Consider the following 6,997-nt stretch of genomic DNA (forward strand, 5'->3'; position numbering starts at 1 on the left):
ATGGCAGCTCTCTCCTTCTTGGGGCGGCAGCTGCCTCTGTAACACTGACAGATCTCGGTCGGCGACTCGTCGGTGGCCGGGATCGAACCGGAGACCTCTGGAGCTTAGTGCATGAGCCTCTACAGCATGAGCTAAAAGCCACCTGGCTGTTAGCTATGGCTGTAGAGAAGACTCGTTTTATCTCTCCTGCTAAGTGGTCTTGGTGCCACTAGCTGGGACACACCACCACACCCAGAAGGTGTGTGGTTACATACTTCCCCTAGCTGAGGAACCGCGTCCTGAGTTCCCAGTTGTAATCCCGGACGACCCCTGTAACGATGCGGCCTCTGGCGGGACCCTACCGAGAGTATCAATTCCGGACCAATTGCTTGGAGCAGGGCAGTCACAGCCCAAGGCTGGGTGTCCTTTACTATTAAAGCACGCCACACCAGCCATGCAGAGAGGACTTTGGTTTTACCCCACTGGCTAATCGGATGTCATGCAAGCAATTCCTTCAGAGATTCCAGTTCCCTTGTATCAGCACCACTCCTTATGGGGATGAACGGTTATGAAAACCAAGACCCCAGTAAAAGAAAAAAGGTTCTCTCAAAGGACCCCAAAGGACCAAGCCCCACATCCAGGTCAATAGACAAGTCAGATCTTACCCACAAATCACACTGTTGCCAATCCTTTAGCATCTAAAATCTAAAGGTTTATTCATAAAAAGAAAGAAATAGAGAGGAGAGTTAAAATTCTTAAAGGAATCAATTACATACAGAAATGGCAAAGTTCTTGGTTCAGGCTTGTAGCAGTGATGGAATAAACTGCAGGCACAAATCAAGTCTCTGGAGTACATCTAGAGATTTGGATGGGTCATTCAGTCCATTGTCAGAGCTTCAGTTTGTAGCCAAGTTCCTCCCCAATGGAGGGGTTTCCAGGGCCTTTTCTATCCTCTGCCGTGGGGAAGGACCCCTTTGTTCTTACTGTGGAAAAGCACAACAGCAAGGTGGAGTTTGGAGTCACATGGGCAAGTCACATGTCCATGCCTGAGTCCGTTCTTTACAGGTAGAGCAGCCATTGCTCACATGCTACCTTGTACGTTCCCAGGAAGGCTTCTCATACGTGGATTGGAGTCTCCCAAGCTCCATTAAGTTAAGTGATTCTTGATAGGAATTTTCTGATGAAGTGCCCATTCTCAAGAAACTGACCAAATGCTTCACGAATGCTACTTAGAACCAAACACATTGCGATACAAGTGCATAGCCAATACTCATAACTTCAAATACAAAAGTGATACACACGTACAGACAGCATCATCATACCCAGCAAATTACAACCTTCCCATAGACACCTCACATGACCTCCTTCGTACAAGATTTGGTGCAACTCTAGGACCTTGGCTGCAGCAAGGATCGATACGGTCACAGTTCATGTCAATAAAGTCACAACCCCTCACTTAGAACACCGAGAGACCCCGGTCGTCAGCGGGCAGGATCGAACCTGGGGGCTTAGTGCATGAGCCTCTCCAGCAGGAGCTAAAAGCCAACTGGCTATTAGCTAAGGCTATGGAGCTGACTCCTTTAATTCTCTCTCTAGGTGGTCTCAACGCCACTAGCTGGGACAGAACACCACACCCTGGTGCAACAGGAGCAGGTCCTCCCTTCCCTCGGGGCGAGGGACCTTCAGGTAGTTGCTGAGGGAGAGATCCTGCTTCCTTCAGTGCTTCTCTCCCGGGGACCAGCAGGGCTGGACGGCCTTTTCTCCCTGTGCTGTGGGGAGCAGGTCCTGGGGACTAAGCGTCTGAAGACGCTCTCAAGGACTCATTTTTAAACATATTGTTGATCAGTGAATTGGGAGATAACGTAGAATCACTGCTGCTAAGATTGGCGGGTGACAAAATACTGCCGAGTGGTAACGACTGATGAGGAGAGCGGGACGGCGAGTTATATTCCCTGCTGGAGCCCAGGGGCCCGGCTCCACCAATATTTGGGGCCGGGTCTCCCCCCCGGCCTCACCTGCCGCCCCCACGCGCCTTCCCCTTGCTGCCCCCACGCACCTCCCCGGGGCCCCGGAGCAGAGCATCTCTGCTTCTCCTGTGCAGATCCATGCTGCCTACCTGGATCAACTGCCGCCTCAGGGTCCTAGTGCCCCCTTTCTCCCTGAGCCTGAGCCTGCCCCCTTCAGACCCTTCCCTTTTTCGGCAGGACCTTCCACCAGCACAGCCCTTCACCCCCCCGCCCGCAGTCACCGCTCCTGCCCCACACTAAAATCTAAAGGTTTATTCATAAAGAGAAAAAGATATAGATGAGAACTAGAATTGGCTTCTGCGTACAGACAGTGGCTCTCGTCTTCCACAATGTGGACTCTGCTCTAACCACTAGACCCCACTCCCCTCCCAAGGCTGGAGATAGAACCCAGGAGTCCTGACTCCCAGGCCCCGCTGCTCTGACCACCACTCCCCTCCCAAGGCCAGGGATAGAACCCAGGAGTCCTGACTCCTAAGCCCCTAACTCCTGCTGCAGCTGGGGAGGGAGGGGGGGCTATAAATTCTGATAGCTCAATTCACACCCCCTGGCACTGAAGGACCCCACTGAGCTGAGGCTGGGGGGCCGCAGGGGTGGGCTGGCTCAGCTGAGTGGAACAGCCCCTGGGGCCCTAATAGGGACCAGAACCGGGTTACATTGCAGCTCCCGTGGGCCCAGCAATTGCCAGCCGCTACGGAGCCCTTACAATGGTGGCAGAAATAGAACACCCTGGCAATGACTGACAACGGCCTCCGCCCATCACAGCGCGGCAGGCGGGACTGGTAGCCTAGGAAACGCTTTCATTGATAAAAGCTCCCCTCTTCCCCACCCCCCCTCACAGGAGGGAAGCCAGCTGTTTATCCTGCTGCCAGATGTTTCAGGGGGGTTTCCACTGCGAGGGGAGGGGGGAGTACAGGCAGAATGAACGTGTGTGAGTCTGAGGTGCACGCAATCGGGTCCGTCCACAGCCAAACACGAGTCCTGACGGTATCAGAACTGGTGTTTCACCCGCGCCCCAGATTCCCGCATGTGTGTTTTTCACCGAGATCAGGGCCTCTGTCATGCTGGGCAAACCTCCCCCGCCCTCCTCAAGTGAAATCAGTGCCGCCCGCGTGCCCCGTACTGCATGGACCCGACTTGCCCTTCCCTGACTGAGACTGGGACCCCCGTCATGCCAGACACTGCATGGACCCCCCCAGCCAAACCCAGATCCCCCACTGCTCCAGCTGCTGCACAGACCCCCCCTCCCCGACCAAGATTAGGGCCTACCATTGTTCCAGATGCTGGGCAGACACACAGTGAGAGACAGTCCCTGCCCCGCAGAGCTGACAGTCTAAACAGACAAAGGAGAGTTCTCCCCATTTTATAGATGGGGAAACTGAGGCCCAGATGCAGCATCTGAGGCGGAGCTGAGAACAAACCCAAGATCTCCTGGGGCCCAATCCAGTGCCTCACTACTTGGCCCAGTCCCCACTGGTTCTGTTGACAGGCCAGGGTCATTCCCCTTCCACCTCTCTCTGCCAGTGATAAAGCGTCCGTCACCTCTGCCCCATCCCTGCGTTCGATCTGGCTGTGTGCAGAAGACTGAGTAAACTAAACCCTGGTTCTTTCCTTCCGCCCCTCGGAACATTTCCCCCCTCTACTAAAAAGGACAGCAATTCACTCCAGACCCTTCAAAAACATTTTTAAAAGAAGTTTCAAGGGCCTCCAAATGAAATGAAAAGTAGTTTCAAGTGCTCCGCTGTCCTCCAACTGAAAAGTAGTTGTAAGTGCCCCCCCCCCCCAATTCCTTTGCCAAATGTTTGCCATTTTATAACCACATTTCCCTATATTTTTAAAAACTCCCCAGTCTCGGTATCTTTACAGTCGCTCCTAGAAGCACTAAAGAAGGATCAACAGCCCACAGTGCCAGGTGCTGTACAAACCAGGGCCAAGATGACAAACCTTGCCTCTGAGAGCTGAGCAAGAGCTCTGAGCTCCTGCGAAACCACGTTGTAGCCACTTGGCTGGTGGGTCCGGCTCACGGAGGGTTGCCAGATTTGGGAAGAGGAATTCCCCCAGCTCAGACTGGCAGGGACCCTGGGGCAGACTTCACCTCCCTCTGCAGCGTGGATCACCTGGGCACATCTCAGCTAATCCGTTCCCTGGCACCGCGAGGGCCTCAGGCATTGGGGCCCCCTCAGTTTTGCCTGTTCTCTGCCTGATCCCACTCAACACAGAGGGAACTGGGTGAAACTGACCGGCCTGCGCTCTCCAGGTCAGACCAGATGATCTCAGGGTCTCTCTGGATCTACCAAACAAACTGGGGGAGCTGGCAACACACAGCACAAAGGGGACAGGCTGGAAACAGAGATGCCAGGTCATCAGCAGGGCTGAGGCAGCAGGAAAGGACTACGCAGAGAGTGCACAACCACAGGGCTCTCCCATGGAGTGGGAAAGCACATAGGGCCTAGGAGGCTGGGGTATGCCCCATGGGATAGGCACACAGGGCTGCAGCATGGCATAGTGGGGTGGGCACAGCACGGGGGGCAGCAGGGTGGAACACAGCACATGGGATTGGGGCAGCAGAGCTATTGCACGGGGGGCTGGGGCAGTTGGGGGATAGTGCACAGGGAGGGCAGGAGCACGGATGTCACTGTACAGGGAGGCTGAGGAAAGGGGGCTATAGCACAGGGGTGTTGCAGCAGGGAGCAGGGGAGGTTCATGCAATGGGGCTGGGGCTGCAATAGGAAGCACGGGTCATGCCATGGGGCCGGGCTGTTGCAGTGAGGAGCAGGGGTTTAAGTGGGGCAAAGGAGAGTCATGCACTGGGGCCAGGTGTTGAAATGGGGGGAGGGGAGTCATGCAATGGGGCCGGGGTGTTGCAGAAGGAGCTGGGGTTGCAGTGGGGCAAGAGGGGAAGCCATGCCATGGGGCCAGGGGCTGCAGTGGGGGGAGGGGAGTCATGCCATGGGGCCGGGGCCTGCAATGGGAAGCAGGTGGGTTGCAGAGGAGCGAGGGGGAGTCATGCCATGGGGCGGGGGGTTGCAATGGGGGGAGGGGGAGTCATGCCATGGGGCAGGGGGTTGCAATGGGGGGAGGGGGAGTCATCCCATGGGGCGGGGGGTTGCAATGGGGGGAGGGGGAGTCATCCCATGGGGCGGGGGGTTGCAATGGGGGGAGGGGAAGTCATGCTATGGGGCGGGGGGTTGCAATGGGGGGAGGGGGAGTCATGCCATGGGGCGGGCGGTTGCAATGGGGGGGGGGCGGTTGCAATGGGGGGGGAGGGGGAGTCATCCCATGGGGCAGGGGGTTGCAATGTGAAGCAGGTGGGTTGCAGAGGAGCGAGGGAGAGTCATCCCATTGGGGCGCGGGGTTGCAATGGGGACCAGGGGTTGCAGTGGGGGGAGGGGGAGTCATGCAGTGGGAAGCAGGGGGAGTTGGGGAGGGGGAGTCATGCCATGGGGCCGGTGGTGGGGGAGGGGGAGTCATGCCATGGGGCCGGTGGTTGCAATGGGGGGAGAGGGAGTCATGCCATGGGGCGGGGGGTTGCAATGGGGCCGGTCCCCCCCCCCCGCGCACCTGGAGGTGAAGACCTTGGAGCAGCTGACGGAGGGGCTCAGGTCGCACATGGCCCGGTCCCCGGGGTCCCGCTCCCGCGAGCTCTCCGCGTGCAGCGCATACAGAGAGAGCCGCAGCGCCCGCTCCCAGCCCGGCGCCGCCATCGCCTGCTGCCACCGCGCGCCGGGCACGGGCTCGCCCCCACTGGCGCGCGCACCTGCCAATCAGCCAACGGCTCCGGCCCATTGGCTGCCTCTTCAGGAGGTGGAACGGAGAAGCAAGGGATTCTGGGACGTGTAGTTTTATGTACCCAGTGGAGGAGAAGGGAGAGCTATGGCGCTTGCGGGGGGTCTAGTGGTTGGCCCAGAGCCCTGGGGGTAGCAGGGGGCTCCGGGGGCTATTTAAAGTGCCGGGGCTCCAGCTACCTCTGCTGCCTCGGTCCTCTAAATAGCCGCGAGAGCCCCGCAGCTTCCCCAGGGCTCCGGCACCTCTTTAAAGGGCCAGGGTGGTAGAAGCAGGGGGGGCCCTGCCCTGCCTGGAGCCAGCCCCTGCTGCACCCCCTGCCCTGCCCCCACCAGCCCCTGCCTGCAGCCAGCCCCTGCTGCACCCCCTGCCCTGCCCGCACCAGCCTGCAGCCAGCCCCACACCCCCTGCCCCCATCAGCCCCTGTCTCCAGCCAGCCCCTGCCTGCCTCCAGCCCCGCACCCCCTGCCCTGCCCACACCAGCCCCTGCCTGCAGCCAGCCCCGAACCCCCTGCCCTGCCTCCAGCCCCGCACCCCCTGCCCCCACCAGCCCCTGCCTGCAGCCAGCCCCTGCTGCACCCCCTGCCCTGCCCGTACCAGCCTGCAGCCAGCCCCACACCCCCTGCCCCCATCAGCCCCTGTCTCCAGCCAGCCCCTGCCTGCCTCCAGCCCCGCACCCCCTGCCCTGCCCACACCAGCCCCTGCCTGCAGCCAGCCCCTGCTGCATCCCCTGCCCTGCCCGTACCAGCCTGCAGCCAGCCCCACACCCCCTGCCCCCATCAGCCCCTGTCTCCAGCTAGCCCCTGCCTGCAGCCAGCCCCGAACCCCCTACCCTACCTGCAGCCAGCCCCTGCTGCACCCCCTGCCCTGCCTCCAGCCCCGCACCCCCTGCCCTGCCCACACCAGCCCCTGCCTGCAGCCAGCCCCAAACCCCCTACCCTGCCTCCAGCCCCGCACCTCCTGCCCTGCCCGCACCAGCCTGCTGCCAGCCCCGCACCCCCTGCCCCCACCAGCCCCTGCCTCCAGGCAGACCCTACCTCCAGTCAGCCCCTGCCCCTGCCCTGCCTCCAGCAAGGAATATATGTAATATATCATTTTGATTTTATTTATATAGTTATGGAAAGTAATTAATACATGGAAGAAATGAAAGGGGTTTTTTTTTACGTCTTTTTTTTTAGTCATCCCTGTCGGGACCCCGCCTAAAATGTTCA

The 6,997-nt window shown here is 59.1% G+C and overlaps 1 long non-coding RNA gene across 1 annotated transcript; it reads right to left on the reverse strand.

The window, feature by feature from the left end:
- Positions 1-669: 669 nt before the first annotated feature.
- LOC135887178 (uncharacterized) lies at positions 670-5,728 on the reverse strand. The gene is made up of 2 exons (XR_010561805.1): positions 5,565-5,728; positions 670-962 (listed from the first exon to the last, which is right to left on the reverse strand). It is a non-coding gene; the product is annotated as an uncharacterized LOC135887178 (long non-coding RNA).
- Between the last annotated feature and the right edge of the window lie 1,269 nt (positions 5,729-6,997).

Source organism: Emys orbicularis, chromosome 12, assembly GCF_028017835.1.
Source record: "Emys orbicularis isolate rEmyOrb1 chromosome 12, rEmyOrb1.hap1, whole genome shotgun sequence".
Lineage (NCBI taxonomy): Eukaryota > Metazoa > Chordata > Testudines > Emydidae > Emys > Emys orbicularis.